At 41.1% G+C, this 15,525-nt stretch overlaps 1 long non-coding RNA gene across 2 annotated transcripts; it reads right to left on the reverse strand.

The window, feature by feature from the left end:
* Positions 1 to 799: 799 nt before the first annotated feature.
* LOC128788162 (uncharacterized) lies at positions 800 to 13,608 on the reverse strand. 2 transcript variants are annotated; one of them, XR_008430975.1, is made up of 3 exons: positions 13,571 to 13,608; positions 8,552 to 8,792; positions 800 to 3,759 (listed from the first exon to the last, which is right to left on the reverse strand). It is a non-coding gene; the product is annotated as an uncharacterized LOC128788162 (long non-coding RNA). The 2 variants fall into 2 exon arrangements; XR_008430974.1 differs by lacking the exons at positions 8,552 to 8,792; positions 13,571 to 13,608 and adding an exon at positions 5,435 to 6,812 and having other exon boundaries at positions 800 to 3,108; positions 3,654 to 3,759.
* Between the last annotated feature and the right edge of the window lie 1,917 nt (positions 13,609 to 15,525).

Below are 15,525 nucleotides of genomic sequence, written 5' to 3' on the forward strand. Positions count from 1 at the left end.
CTCGCAGTTCCTGAATATTCCAATTACACATCCTTTATTATTTAGTTTACAAATTAAGCTGCAAATGGCTGGCAAATACAAATGTTCTTTCTCCTTCCCTGCCTTCTGAACATACTTTCCTGCCCTTTACTTTTTAAGTTCATCAAACAAAGCTGTTAAAGGCAAGGGAAATTAAATTGCAAAATTAAATTGTCTAAAAACCAGTTTGTCTGGCCTTCCTTCCAAACCTATTCCACCCTGGTCATCCAGCCTTTACCTTCAGAAATAATAAACAAGAATGAGCTTTGCTGATGAAAATTCAACAAACACGTGTTGAAAAGTTAGTTTGTTTTTCCTAACAAAACTCGTTTATTGCTGCCTGCTGATGCATTTCTGTGGTGTTCTGAAATAACATACACTGTTTGTGCTTAAAGCAGAGGAAAAGGTATGGGTGGCCTGAGAGCAGAAGTTCGATGGGAAGACTGGTCAATGACAGCTCCAGAGGTGAGTCAGCCCACACAATTTTTTTTCAGTCAGTAACTTGAAAATAATTGAATGGGAACAACTCATGACATTACGTAGGATCATATCATCATACAGACACACACTGACCATGCAATGGGAAAAGCCAGGCACAAGCCCAGGCAGAGGTGATTCCTGAAGTTTATGAAGTGGTATTTGGGTGGGTAATCACAGCTTTCCAGAGAGTGCTTGTTTGCCTGCCCTCTATCGGGGAAGGCCCCTCAGACTTCCGGCAGCAAAAAGAGACTCAGCCCTTTTAGAGAAAAGTCCCTTGACCTCTGTAGGGACCTGAGGGACAGAAGTATGCTGGTGCTGTGTCCATCTGCTCCATTCCTGTACTGTGAATGCATCTGTCCTTGGAGGAGGGGTACCTTGAGATGCTGCTTGTCTGTGAGGCTCTGCTACTGCAGCTGTACCTGGCAGGCAGAGCCTTGCTCCTCAGTGCATGAGCATGAGTCCCACTTGGCCTAAAAACAGCACTCAGGATCTGTGGCTTTCTTGTGCATCAGACTGTGTTAATGCAGCCCTTGGTATAACCTTTTCTATATTCCCACTCTTGATGTCTTGTGAAGGCTGACCTAGAACAGAGGCTAGATGGAGTTAAAGAATAAAGTAGGTATTTATTAGGAGACCTCAATGTATACACCTTGGGCTCCACAAGAGCCCAGCCAGGGCTACACCCAAGGTGAACCCAAAATGGTCACAAAATAGACAACCGGTCATGAGATCTCTCACTTTTATAAGTTCTGGTCCATTTGCATATTGGAGTTAATTGTCCAAGTATAGCTTTAGCCCATGAAGTCCCATCCTTCTTGTTTTTCTCTCTTAAGTCCACCATTATTTATACTCTTGGGCCTAAAACTTGGATCATTTGTCTTTGGTCCCCAGCTAGAGAAGGAGTTTTGTCTACCTACTCTGTGAAGAGAGCTTACTGTCCCCCAAAATGAAGCTCAGAAGGACACACTAAAGCAGCACAGAATTTGAAAAATACAAAAGCTAAAACCCTGTGGCATCACTCTAAGATGCAATAAAAAGCTGCACTTTTAGGATATTTCCAGCAAGCCCTTTCTGACCGGAGTCTTCTTACCAGAGAGTAGCAAGAACCCAGATTTCCTCTTGGGGCCACAATGGATAATAGGCTGGATGAGCCTGGCATGTGCCTTCCTGAGGATTATTGTCCCTTTCAGAAAGAGATCAAAGTGTGTGGGGAATGGAGGTCCTTGAGCCTGCCATTTGTGTAATCCAAGTGGAAAGGAAGATCTTTGGGAATTATCAAAAAGACAAACATCTAGTAGAAATGAATGGCACCTTTCCTCCCCTTAAAGTTGTATATAAAGAACTGGACTTGCTGGACTACTTCTCCTAAGACATGAACCTGTATAAATGCGTGAAACATGTCACAGCTTTTCCATGTTTAGAAAGTTCAACCCTGAGAAAGAAAGTTCTATTAATCTGCTTTTAATTCAGTGTTTGTGTCACTGTGAGAATATGTAATGCATTTTTTTGGGAAAGATCCTTCATTTGGCATAGAGAACATGACTGTATACTGCCAGTAATTTTGTTTATTAGTTAAATGTGGGAGTAAAAGACTGTGAGAATACTCTCTATATACATTTTGGTTGGGCTAGTCAATCTTTAAAGGTCCATTCCAACCCACTTTGATTCTGTGATTTTAGCATATGTGCCAGGCATTCTGGCAGTGCATGACATTTGATTTAACTGGGTTAAAAAGCAAAAGCTATCAGTACATGGATAGAGTAGAAAACACAGTTTAGCATAGAATAATTGGCTACTTAATCAATGTTTAAATTCTTGGGCTGTTTCTCCTTTATACCCGATATGACCAAATGCTGTTTGCAGGAGAAAAATATCCAGCTACTGATTGGTATTATTTTGATAGAAGTGCCTCCCTAAATACATTCAGTGATAATATGTATCCAGGAAAACAATGGGATTTTGTCAGTTTGTTCCCATGAGATGCAAGTAAATCACAGCTTCTCTGTGTGACCTTGCCTCCCCAGCTTGCTTTTCATTTATCCAGGCAGAAGGGTTTACACTGTGCTTTAAGATAGCAGGTAAGTATGAATTAGCTTAGTTGTCTTTTAATGAGCTGGTTATAGTCTGGCAAAAGAGTAGCTATTCACTCATGAGATCACAACAGGGACCATTGCTGTCTTCAGCACTACAGAAAACACGAGCGCAATAGCAGAGCCACCTCTGACACAGAGTGGTCCCACCAAATCCTACGAATTCCTGTCTTTCCCCAGCAGATGATCTTGGACTGAGAGCCATGAGTACATTCAGAGAGTGAAAAAATAAACATGGTTTGAGAAAATTCCTTTTAAATCGTACCTTACATGCTTGGGATCTCTAAAGTCATGGGTAGCAAGCTTGCAGGTTTAATGTCCAAATTCCCAGTGAGACACATAAACCACGATAGTCAAAATCAGGGTCTTACTTGACTGAATCAAATACAGGAATATGAATGCACAAGAGTACCCATTTTGCTGCCGGGCTCCTTAAAAATCATTGCTGGTTTTATGGGTTAAGAGTTGCTGCTTGGTATACATCCAAAATTGCTGGATTATGCCAGAAGGTCAAGATGACCTAAAGAATCAGAAAAGCATTCAAAAGCATACCTAGGAGCAATGACTTTGAAAGCCAGCCTATAGATCTTGGCTTCAAGGCCCAACTTAAATCAAGAATATGAACTACATAATTAACTGCTTTGACTCAAAACTAATGTCCTTAAAGAAGAAGTAATTCCAACCTGCAGGACCAGCTAGCAAACAATGAACAGGTATTAGGGAGAGAGAGGCAGATCCAAAGCATACCGTTATATATATATTCTTCAGACAGACAGTGTGCTAGCTTTGTGGAATTACCTCCTAGCACCCAACCTGAGTCTTCAGTCATGTAACTGACACTCCTGCTCCTGTTTGATAGGAGCTGTTTATCTGCAGCCACCCAACAGATCCCCGGTTCCCCCTGATAAGGGCTTGATGAGCAAGCCCATGCACCCGGACCCGGATGTGGCTCACCTCACTTCTAGCTCCTCATTTTGTAACAGCTGGAGTCAAGGTCCATTGTGTGGGATCGGACAGACCTCCTCTGCTACCTTCTGCTACATTATGGAGCCTTTTCAGACTTACTTGCTTTAACAGAAAAGGGCTCTTCATTTGGAAGCAGTGTTTGGGGCAGCACCAGCAGAGAATGCAGGTCCTGGGCTGAGTCACGAGTAGTAGATGGCTGCTTGTCCTGGGAACAAAAGGGAGAATCATTCCCTTGAAAGGCCACTCAGGGCAGAGGAATCGAGCAGCTAACAGCACTTTCAGCAAGATAAAAGCTCCTTCTAGCTCCAGGCACTTCTGGGACAGTGCCTGGAAGAGGAACTGCAGTGTCTAGAAAATTAGAACAATGATGATGTTCAAGGGAGAGTGAGCTCAAAACTTATGCTGCTGCTTAAAAAGTAATAGATTTGTGAGAATGAGAGTATTTTCTTGGAAGTGGTAGATTTGCTTTTGATTCAGGAAAAGGAGTGTTAAGATCCACCAGAATGATATTAGGATTCCACTTCTGGAATAATGTTAGGGTCTGATAATTGAAAGATGCCTCTGCCTGAATTAAGGTACAAACAAGATCATATTCCAAAGTCAATGGTACAAATTTTACCTCACAATAAATGTGAGGTAGAGAGGGAGATAGAAATAGGAAGAGAAGCAGGGGAGAAAGAGGGAGGGACAGAGAAAGATTATAGTCATCTCCACATGGGTTCTTTCTTGGAAACTTCTTGCATGAGAAGCGATATAAAATACCTTTCCATACCCTCCACACAAACCTTCACTTGCTCATCTACTCAGAATTTTGTGCCTAAATCTGTTCAAGTTATGTAGTTAAAACAGGTACTTCGTTGCCAAATTTATCTGCAACAAACACCATAAGATTATTTATATCAAATGATATAAAAGAACTCATCATAAATGTTCTGTATGACATAATGTATGTGCACATGCTTCTAAAAACCCACAGAAGGGCAGGGAATTTACAGAAGCAGAAAGCTGGTTGTACTGGTCATATCAGATAGGAGTTAATCCAACAGTCCTGAAAATCCTCTAAACAAGCACTAAATACTTACACTCAGAAAAAAAAAAAGCCCTAAACAAACCAGCACTAAATACCTATGCTAAAGGAAAAGGAAAAAAAAAAAAAAACCACAAGACACTCCAATGCCCTAAGGCTTAATCAATCAGAAAAGCCACAGCTTTAATGAACCAAAGGAGAATAAAGATTCAGTACCACAAAACCCAGGGTCTTCACCATGACTTTTGCATCACCCATGCAGGGTTCCTGCAAACTACAGCAAGCAGAAATAACTATTTGTTTGTCTTGGTTGATGTCATTAACCAACTAGATTGAAACTCTCCCAGAAAAGGACAGCATGGAGGTTTATGCCCTTCCATACCTGACAAAATACACGGTTTCCAGAGGAAGCCCTTTCATAAAATCCACTAATGCTTCAGGGAGTTAGTTAAACTGATTTGTAAAAAAAAAAGAGGTTATAAAACACACTTCATAGTACTAGAAAATCCTCAAGTTAATGGACATGCAGAGAAATCAAATCAAACCATTGGAAAAACCTGAAAGGATACAGTAACTGCAACATTTAAATCACCACAGATCCCAGAGGCTGATTCTCTACGAAAGCTGCAGCCAAGCTTAGCCTGTCTGAATCAATGGCTGAATGGCAAAGGTATCCCCTTCAGAGCTAGGGTACTCCAGGCAACCTCAGACTCTTCTCTCAAGAGACCAATTTGCAAATAAACAGGGCTCCAAACTGGCCTTTGAAAGGCAGCATTCTGTTTAGCATTTAGGTAGAAAGGAAGTGTGTTTAAAGAGGGTTTGTAGTCAGCAAAGGGACAGATCTCGGAATTACCTCTAAACCTAGTCCTGAACAGGCAAGGCATTACCGGTCTAGCTTTGGAATGAAACATTTCCATCAGACTATATCGTCACTGGGACTCTTGTGAAAATTATAGAAACTCAAGAGATAAGCAGAATAAATGTTGGCTGGTGCTGTAAAAAATCCTATCTCTGCAAGATAACCATCAGAACCCAAGAGTCAAGGCCCCACTGCGGAGAAGTGAGAACAAGATGACACCATAAATCTGCCAAACAAGGAGATAACACTGGAACAAACTGTTGATAAGGCCAAAGAAGAATTTTGGTTGCACTTTTGCGCTAACCTTTAGTTATTTGCATAGTAAAATACACAAAATAAGCTGCAGTATCCCCTTACTCAAATAAGCCCCTTCCCCATAAAGCATGCATGGTAAAATAAATGGTGCTGTGCCTTTACACGAAGGTGGGAAGATGTGCTCACATCTTGAATGAGGATGAAGAAAGACTGTTGTGTGTAGGGAAAATGTTTCTCTTTCATAGTCTTGAGGCAAGGGGGCTAGAAATTAAAGGGTGATTGATTATGAATAGCTGTTTAGAGGATGTATATCTGCTGTGCTTAGGAAGACAGGATGCTTTCTAAGACAAGAGGAGAGAATGCAAGGATATTCTGATAAGAGAGGAACTACTTGCAAAAGCAGGATAGAAGGAATGCCAGACTTGCAAGGCTATTGAGATAAGAGGGGCTCCTCCAACCCCAAACCAGCCTAAACTAGCTTTGTGTTTTGAACTGTGACCAAGAGACCAGAGAACATGCGCAAGAAGAGAAGGTGAAAACTTCATCTCCAAAGAAGATGAGGAAAACTCGTTTGCTTTCCTCCCGTGAGACCACTGGACTAGCACCAGAGAGCTCTGCACAAGCGCAAAGGGATGGATAAGTTAATTATAATACGAAGAGGGGCTAGGCAGGACTAAGAAATTAATATGCATGGCTGTATTGTGAAACTTGATGCCTATGTAACATTTTGGGGAATAAATAGAGGGTTATGTTTTTCTTCGGAAGGGGCGCATGTCTTTGTGGAGATCTCACACAGGGGTCCAGCGCTGAATAAATACATGCCTACTTTACAACTTTTATGAGTTGTGGAGTTTTTCCCTGTATCAGTCTGAAGTGTATAAAAGCAGGTAGCTGGACTACTGAGTGGGTGCTAGCTTTGGATTTACTATGTTGTACCCATCTCTGAGCAGACAGGAAGTAAATATCTTGACTCTGTGAGAACTGGCTTCTTGTACGCTGGGTAGAACCCGTATTTGGGGCTGCACTGGGACTGTTGTAGCTAGCAGTCACGAGCTTGGTTTTGCTCTTGTTTTGTCACAAAATGCTCTGTAAGGTCTCAAGTTCTCTGCAGTGCTGTGCATGACACACATATCCTCCAGAGAGGTGAACCAAGAAAACTGTAAGACTACTTTTAGGGCATTTAATACGTTCTGTTCTTAAGACACTACACAGTCCTGGGTTGCTAGATCCACAAATACTGAATATGCCATAACAACTTTTAAAACAGTGTATTAACCTATACTGAAAGCATCCTTACTAAAAAGAAGAACAACTGGAAAGCGTAACAGACAATACACCTCAGAAGCAAAAAGTTTTCCTATGGTGAGTCCAGCTAGAACTTGTTTGACAACAGAATAGACAAATACAACTAGCAATTTAACATATATGCATGATATTAGTGATTTATGGCTCTCAAATAGAAAACAAGTTGGAATCCTAATCTGCAAATGAACCTCAAACTTTTAGTTGGAACTTATGCAGACATTTGCATCTTGAAAACTCAGGTTGTTCTGGAAGAGAGAGTGGAAAGGTTCTTGGCCAAGTGGAAACATGAGAAGAAACAGTAGAACAACTACTAAAATAATGGCATATATAGTTATCTAAGGTCAGAAGTTCACCTAGATCACAGTGCAACCTGTGAATGGTTTCATTCAACGACCAGAGAACAAGAAAATGAAACCATGAGATAAGATGACACGAGTATGAAGGAACTGGGCTGGAGCCAGAATGGAACTAGAAAAGGAAAACAAAAGCAAAACACTGACCCAGCAGTGTTGTCTGAGGCACATATGCAACAAAACTAAATACTGAGATCACAGTAACTGTTGACTCTCAAGGGCTAACCAAAAGCAATTTGTTTTTAGCAATGAAGAGGAACTTAGCAAATGTAGACAGGATTCAGTACTGGCATGTCCTGACAACATGTTGTGCACAAACTCTACTGGCCAGATTAACTGGACACTCACATACTGATACTTCTGCTGGTGAAAATAGGAGTAAACAGAGTCAGCTGATTCATGAAGCAGAAATCACTTTCCTTATCTGTAGGGACTTGAACTGAGTTTTGTTTCATTAACTGCAATAAAAGTTGGCAGAGAATCCAAAGTGAGAAGGCTAAGGTGGGCAAATACAAAATGTGTCTGAAAGCACCAGCAGAAACAAGTAAAACAGTAGGGTTAAAAGAATTGTGACTGTTGGCAGCATAGAGACCAGATTGTTACCAAGACCCCAGAACATCAGTGAGCATACTGGGAAAATGAAGGATGGAACTGAAGATGTGGAGAATGGCAGGAAGATAAAGAACAGTATTTGATCCATAAAATCTCCAGAGGGAGACAAATGGAGGACTGTATCAGCAAAAGTGGTTCAGGAAGATTGGACAGGATGAAAAAAACCAATTTTACAGTCACTGCCAACTCCAGAAGTAGCTTGAAGAGTGAAAAGCTCATTCAAAAACCACTTGTTCTTCCTCAGTCAAAAGAGACAACCACTCTTCAGCTGATATTCCCTTATCATATTCAAGTCATCTTGATCAGACCACAGACTCTCTTAGTGATCTGGCCAAGACAAATGAAATATGACAGACATTCTTGGTGGTTGCATGTTTGATGCTAGAAGACCATGAATGTGAGTTAAATCAGTATTGTTTAAATCTCATTCTCATTTTGCTACATTAGCAGCAACACAGACTAAGTGATGAATTACTGAAAGAGGAAGATAAAAGCTCTGGGCAGGTTAGTTATAGGTGTTGGCTGATAATAAATAGGTTTAGAAATAAAAAAAGATAAAATAGAAATTGTGTGGTGGCACACCAACCTGAATATAACTGAAGAACGGGGCTTGGTCATTGGACTGATGATGGCATGGCACACTGCACAGACCCTATCCATGGTGAGGGTGGCCAGCTCTGTGGTCACCTGTACACTCCTGTAGTCAGTGCTTTGCTCACAATGTCTTCAGTCCCAATAGCAATCAGCTTTGTGATGTGGATTTAGCTGTGGAAACTCCCGTGGCAATACATCCTAATATCCTTATTGCATTAATAATCATACAACTCCTAGGAAGAATAAATGCAACTGGTGATCAAAGACACATGGTGTTTCCTACAGCCAGAAAAATATGCTGCACATGTGCTCATGATTAAACACATTGATTAATTACCCAATCTTTAAATTACACATGTTAGGCTCATGAAAACCATGTGACCATTGCTCAATCCTAACATGCGCACTTAATGAGTGGGAACGGGATCCTGTGGGGCTGCATCCTCACCCCTTTTTCTCTGGCCTGCTTGCATCTGCTCTATGATCTCAATAATTGTGGTCTTGGGCTTTGTGTAAGAGCTGAGCAGTGAAGTGTCCCTTGATCGAACTCTTGCAAGGCTGGGGTGGGGGCAGCACTGACCCTACCAGGAACTGCTGCTGCCTGGCCAAGGTGGGAGAGGAGAGTGGGAATAATCGATCATCCCCTGGCAGCCCAGAAACAACCCTTATCTGAATTATAGCCTGAGTGGAACAGTACTACCCCTACTGGAATTTTGAAAATTTCAGTAATTGCCAGTCTTGGATTGCAACCAGAAAATTTATTGATGACTGAAGCCAACCATCTCATGACCCTATAAACTGCATTCCTAAGTAAGACCCTTTCAGCTCTTCTGAACTGCAGTGTGTTGCACCAGCATCTCCCTCTGAGTGGGACCTCTCAGAGTGTGTGAACTCCCAAGTTTGTGAAACTTGGAGGACCTTTGGCTGGTAATGGGACCTGGGCTAATATCCCAGCTACTTGAGGCCCAGCCCCTGCCACTGAGAAACACCAAAAGGCATTAAATGTGAGTGCTTCACTCATTCTTGACGGAATTTTTTAATAGGTGCGCCTTTCTACATAGATATATATATCTTTCTGTGTGTATTGACTTGAACATTCTACAGCAAATATAGCATATATGTTATTATCTTGAATCCATAACTGTCATTGTTGTTATGATTGTAATTGATTATTGATTAAGTTAACATTTAAGGGCTGCACATCCTTTAGACTTAAACCATTGACCAAGTCCAAGCCCAAGTTTATATCCAAGTTTGTATCCAGCTGCACCCAGACTCCTCTCTGAGAAGGAGTTTAGAGAGGGTCACCCTTTACCCTTTTCTTCCTTACCCCTTTTACATCCCTGCCCTCCATATAAATCACTCTAAATTGGTTCTATTTTGCTGTTTGTTTATATGTATTATGCATGTAATAAGTAGTAGGGTGAACTTTGCAATCAAACTTTGTTGTGCTTTTGCAAATTCATATTGACATCTATTTTCACCAAAACCTTTGATGGTGATTCTTTAAGTAAGCAAAACCACTCATTTTGTGACAGGTCCAAGGGAGGAAGAGGCTGTAAGACAATTGAAATTGGCAACTTTTCAAGCTGCAAGACTAAACACGACAGATTCAACACCTCCTTCTTAACCACCATGCCAACTGCATTGCCAAAGGCAATAGTCTTGCCACAAAAAACCCCATCAGAAATCAAGCTGATCCCAGCTACTACCCCCAGAAAACCAATCAGCTGCAAATCAGGTGATACAGTCCATGTTTGGAAATGTTTAGATATTCTAGTAAATATTTAAATATATTTAAATGTTCTGGGTATATGTGGTCAGAGATCCTGAAATCCCCCTTAAGGCATAGCTTATCAGATTGACTGGGAGGAAAAAGTTTATTTGATTTGTATTGCCTGAACAAGGAAATACTCCTGAAAATTAATCTCTTGGCCCAAACGGTTGCATCCATATTATAACAGGCTTCAAGTGGAAGTAATGAGAGACAACACAAACCTCAGAGGTGTATTTGCCCTTACTAAGGTAAAACTGAAACAGACAGCATGATTATAGAATAGTAGTGATTGATTCTGCACACCTGATTCTGAGACAATGGTACCTGTGCTATCAGTATTCATTATTATATTGGAGTTATAACTGTTACCCTGCTTGTGGCATGTGGGATTTGTTGCTGTTGTTCCAGTGTTAGGTGTACATCTAAAGATGGTTCCTGTTCTGATACCAGTCATACATATCCTCAACAGATCCTACTCGTGGTCATGTTACAGGTCCCTTGTGCAATGTTTGAATTACAGGGTTGTGGTTTTCTTTGACATTGAGCTGCAACAAGTACCATTTTTGTGGACTAAAGAACTATGTTCTACTAGTACAATTTATTGCTTGCATAACTAGTGTCTTAGCAGCAAAGCACTGCTGTCAGTCTGGTGAGAATGGCAGCAACATGAATAGTTTAAATAATATAATTTTTACAGAAAAAACCATATTAATTTGCAGTTAAAACAGCTGTATGGAAACTTCCTAGTAGCTGTCCTTGTTCTCTGGTGTTAGAATCACCCTCCCAGTACCCCTCTGGTCCCAAAGGTTGACTGTGAAATAGGAGATTTGTTGGTGTCTCTTGTTCTTTGTTGGGAGAAATTTGATGCTGGTGGTGGAAACTTCCTCTCTCTAGGGTCTGTGCTTGGGTTTATTTTTATATATTTTGTAACACGCACCACATCTTCCTCTTTCTTCATTGCTTCACAATTTCTTATTATAACAAAATTCAATGTCTGTGGTTTATTTTATATTATGTTTGACACTTGCTCTTTGTTCTCTCCCTTTTTTTTCCTTCTCTTAAAACTGGTTTTATCCAGCTCCCAAGGCTACATTCCTTTAGTGACAAATAACTGAGTAACAGTAATATGTTTATGACCCTGGGGTCTCTGGTATCATCAAGTGCCTGGACTTTCAAGGCCTCTGCTATTATCCTGCACTCCTACTCTTCTAGGCAATTCTAGGCCACAGACACAGAATAATGACCTATTTGCACTAACCATAGTTTCATTTAAAAATTCTATAAAAGTATAGTGTACAATTGCACAGTTAACTAATGTCAAAACCAGTTAGATAATACTATATGTAATCTGATTGTTAGGCAACTGCTGTTACAGCTAAACAAACAAATGCAGAGCCCCTTGCAGGCCAAAACAAGCTCAGATAAAGCAACTCTTGGCAAATCTCAGCCTTGAAGCAGTGCAGAACTAAACTGCAGCCTCCTGCCTCTGTACCAGCAAACACAACACCAGTTTACTCGGGCTTCAAGGCTACACCATCAAAATACAGTGTCCCGACAGCATTTTAATTTGTGACTCCATGGGTTTTACATCTATGGAGATACAATGCCCTGGCAGCACAGTTCATGTTTTCTCTGATGCAACTTGATGTACCTTAATATATGGTATCTTGATAGTTTTATCTGGGTGTAGAGTTTTAATAGTCTTAGCTCACGCAACCTTCAAAATTCACTTTATTTTTAATGGTAATACAATAAAGGCATACAACACCTTTTTTTCAACTGCTTTTCCTTAATATCTGCCTCATTATGGCATATTACTGGTATGAGTTTAAATTTGATTCCATTCAGGTTATGATTCCATGCCCTTAGAAAGGAAGGACCAAAACAAGAATGCACAACCACTGTGAAAGAATACCATGTGGGTAGAAGGCTTTGGAACATGAATTTATAATTTCAGCACAAGCAAAATGTAGCTGGCTGTTGGAAGTTCAGTGTTAAGTGCATTGGAAGTGCAGCTGTGAACTCCTGGGCAGATAATCCCAGAATGCAGGCCTGACAGTGATTTTCGAGGTCATGAGGTGATAAAAGGATGAGTGGTTTGAGATTCAGGTTATTGACTGCAGGGATTATGATTCTGGGTATTTGCTTGAGCCAAAATGCGTGGAGAGATGGGAAATGGGAAGATTATTTCAATAAGGATCCCTGTAAAGAGATTGATAAATGGATGAATCAGTCTAGGAACCATTTTTGGATCAGATGTGAAAGCTCATCAGAGAAACAGGATTAGGAAACTGAATGAAAGAATGGTGAATATGTCTGTTAGAGAGACTGCCAGCCTGAGGCATGTGATGTGGTCAGTAAAACCAAACATCGGTGCCCAACAGAAACAGGAAGATAAAGAAAACAGGAAACTGGAAACTGGAAATACACCCCACATGTGTGATTCTACAAGTTACTGACTCAGCTGGAGGCCCTGGCCTCAAGGGTTTAGTGACCATGACCAGCCTCCAAGGTCTGAGGGTGAAGCAACAGCTGCAAGTGTTGACCTTCAGCCATCTTGACTGCATACGTGGTACAGGAAAACTGTTACAGAGTTGGTACAACGACAGTAGATGAGAGTGGGAAGAGCTGAAATCACCAGTTATCCTTGATCTTGACAGTTTTAAGAAACTCAGGTTGATTGGCATTGGGGATTTAATTCTTTGAAACCCTTTTCTGCAATGCAGATGCTGTTCATTATGCACTCAGCTTCACTAGAAATATCTTCAGAGTGAGATATTCTAACCTGGATAACTGAGTTGCATCAGGAATGGCCAGAGATGCAAAATAAAATAGGAAAATGCAAGAATAGAAATGATAGAACTGGAGGTGCCCTTTTGAATATGCATATATGCAGCTTTGTGTTTGAATTTTTTGATAGAACACAGTTTTCAGGATAAAGGTGAAGGTCCTGCTGTGACTATAAATAGGATGGGTCATCTGTCATAGAAAATCAATGAAATGCCATAATGAAAAATGAGTACTTGCACCACAGTTAAAACGAGTAAACTACTAAAAATATTCTGCTGGTTTATATCCCTTTGATAGCTGTGAAAAGTGAGGTTCACTCTCCTGGTAAAATTTAGAAGTTTAATAAAGGACAATAGGAGACGAAGATGATAAAGCAAAGTTTAACTGCCGGGGGCTTGGCATTCAGCCAAGAGCACACCTGCCCTTGAGACACCCTTTACATACCTTTTCTATTGCGTCAGCCTACTGCACATTCATTTACGATTATGCATATTTAGACTTTTCCCCAAACTAGTTTACACGTTCCGAGAACTGTTTAGCATGGCTCCTCCTCGGTCTGCCCTTTTAGAATATGAGTATTCCTTGGCTGTGGTTTTAGTCCATTCTTGTTATCACCTCCAGCTTGGGCTTTGGTCCATACATACTTTCTACAGATGGTGGGTGCTGATAGTTGGCATATCAGTAGCAGAGGTCTTCATCATACATTCATTGGATATTATCCCAATCAAACAGGCAGTTCAATTACCACAAGCAAAACTATATCAGCTATTTCACTACTATGTCTAAGTTTAGTTAATGGCAGAAATAAAACCTGTATCTTTATAGCAAACTTACTTTAACATTATACATATAGCATCCATTTTAATACTTGTGAAAAGCCAATATTACAATGAGTATTTATGACAATAGCCATGTTATTCACTGCAAGGGGAGGGCTTGGAAATATTGATGAGGAGTCAAGGACAGGGCTTAGTGTTCACGACCCAGTCTCAGTTCACAAATGCGAACATCCTGCGCTTGCTGACAACCATCAGTTCACAGTGACCCCAGCTCCTAATTACTGCAACATTGAATTGGTTGATGTGCAGCTGTGTGGGTGTGATCATCTGCTGTCAAAAAGGAAGGAGTGTGTAACTGTGGGCAGGGACAATACTGAGCTGAACCTTGGATGCCTTGCCCAGCTGTCTGCTTTTGCCATGGCCAGTGGGGCAGGGCTGGCTGCTGGGTTGGGCACAGCCTCAGCGTGTCTCAGCAAGGGCCAGGGATGGACCCAAATAGGGCCGTGATGTGGATCAAGGTAATAAAAAATGGATAATGTTTGACAGCTGTTACAGTGCGCTTGGGCTATGCTATTTCCCTTTTCAGGGACCCCTGTGACTGGAATCATATAAACAGGGTCCCTTCCTTCCTGCTCCCCTGGGGTTGGTGGAGAGCAAGAAAGCCCTCCCTGTCCAGAGCCTAGATAAGGCCATGACCCTTCCTGTTCGGTCTCTTTTTCCCCTCCATCTCATGGATTAAACAAGCTTGGAGAACCACATCAGGAATTGGAGCCTCTTTTGTATCTGTGTCCATCTCCTGACGTGCCTTCCCTCAAGGCCCTGTATATCTGGGCTGGCCTGGTGATTCGGGGGGCTGAGAGGGTAGGCTCGTCAGACAGCATCTCCAAAACAAGCGAAACACTGTTTCTTTCAGTGAAAACAGAATTTCCACCTATTATTAGCGAAGATCACGGAAACAACAAGTGTGGGAGTATGTCTGGGAGCTTCATTATTCTGAGAATTCATGTGTGCCTTCACTATTCTGAGAATTATGGAACGTCAGTGCAATGGATTGGTAATGTGTTTTGTGTTTCAAGATGCAGGGAACAATACTGTTAATGACAGTGGGCTTTGATTGGAATAAAATTAACTTTGTGCGGACTAAAAATCATAGTGACCTGACCAGATTATTCAGACTCAATCTTGTCAAAAATCAATTTAATGTAGAGCAATTATAAACAGAATCTAAGCAGGTAGATTATTTGAAACACACAAATAAGACATGCCAAGGACTGCATGTGAACCCAAGACAGAATGGATACTGAAACCAGAACATGTTTAGGCCATAGTACTTCCATTTTAAAATGCCACCATTGGTAATCACTCCCAGTCCTAGTGCCAAATGATCCCACCCTTCTTTGGTTTTTACCTCATATTATATCTAATTATCCATTTGCTCTTTTCACTGTCCCTGCACTCACCTGCCTTTCTCTGCCCAAATGCCTCCCAAAAAACCCAACACTCCCAATAGTAATTCCTTCTAATTTACCTTAATTTTGCGACTCCTGATGTTCCTTCTCAACCTGGTGTTTCCAACACTGTTACCTTGGCAATTTGGCCCAATGCAGTGTAATGCATATA

Source organism: Vidua chalybeata, chromosome 5 (assembly GCF_026979565.1).
Source record: "Vidua chalybeata isolate OUT-0048 chromosome 5, bVidCha1 merged haplotype, whole genome shotgun sequence".
NCBI classification, from domain to species: Eukaryota; Metazoa; Chordata; class Aves; order Passeriformes; family Viduidae; genus Vidua; species Vidua chalybeata.